This window comes from Miniopterus schreibersii, assembly GCF_964146895.1.
Source record: "Miniopterus schreibersii genome assembly, chromosome: 3".
In the NCBI taxonomy this organism is placed as follows: domain Eukaryota; kingdom Metazoa; phylum Chordata; class Mammalia; order Chiroptera; family Miniopteridae; genus Miniopterus; species Miniopterus schreibersii.
The window spans coordinates 7,911,793-7,912,818 of record NC_138103.1 but is presented as its reverse complement, the minus strand read 5'-3'; positions in this window follow the sequence as shown (position 1 = coordinate 7,912,818).

Genomic DNA, 1,026 nt, shown 5'->3' with positions numbered 1-1,026 from the left:
ATCGCTCTAACCCAGCCTCTGGGAACATAGCCTTCAGGCCCCCCCATCCCTAACAGTGAATCCCCCCCCCCAAGAAAATGGGATACCCAGGCATCAAGGTAACCCAAGAGGCTACAGAATGTGCTGATGGCAGAAGGGGAGGGATAAATGTTTTAGGATGAGGGTAGGGGTCACCCCAAGTCATGGAGTAAGGGTTACCTTACCCACACTGCTCTCTTTAACCCAAGGGGTTTACCTGGCAGACCCCAGATAGCGTGTGGTCTGCACTCCACCTGGCCCTGAAGTATCTGTCCTCATAGGGAGGAAGGAAAGCTCTGTGCTCAGGCCCTGAGCATACTCCATCAGAAGAGGCATGAGGGAAGGGGCATCAAGGCACCAAGGGGCCTGGGGAAGCTGCATTGGCTTCAGACCAAAGGCGCGGGGAGGGGCAGGTTGATGGGGACAGGTCTAGGGGAAATAAGGACAGAACAGAGCTGGGGTAGCAGACAGAGCTACCAGGGTCAGAGGGAAGTCTGAGCAGTGGGGAAAAGGGACAGCAGGGAGCTGGCATGTGGCAGCCAGGTGGGTGGGGGCCCAGGGCTGGGTGCAAAGCCACAAGTTGTTGCTGAGCGGCTGGCCTTGGTGTCAGCTTCCTCAGAGAAGCAGCTGCTCTGAGCCCCCCACCCCCACTCTGGGATGGGGGCATCTTTTGGTTATTACCAGGGCAGCTGCTGGAGAAACAGGAGGGTAGCATGGGGTGTGAGTGGGGAAAGAATGGAGAGCAGAGAGAGGTTCAATGAGAGTAATGGTGAAAGGTCAGTGAGAGGAAGCAGCCTCATGACCCTGACCTCAAGCCCTTCCTCGTTTTAGGCCTCAGTTTCCTGAAATGAACAGTGAGGATTATAGGCTGTTGAATGGATTCTCGAGGCTGCTCCCTCTCTGGTGCTCAAGTTCCTAAGCAGACAATGGCATAGGAGGCAGTGAGGCAAAGGAAAGGGAAGCACCACTTTTGGGGAGTAGGTAAGCCAGCAGGAGTGGATGGCACTT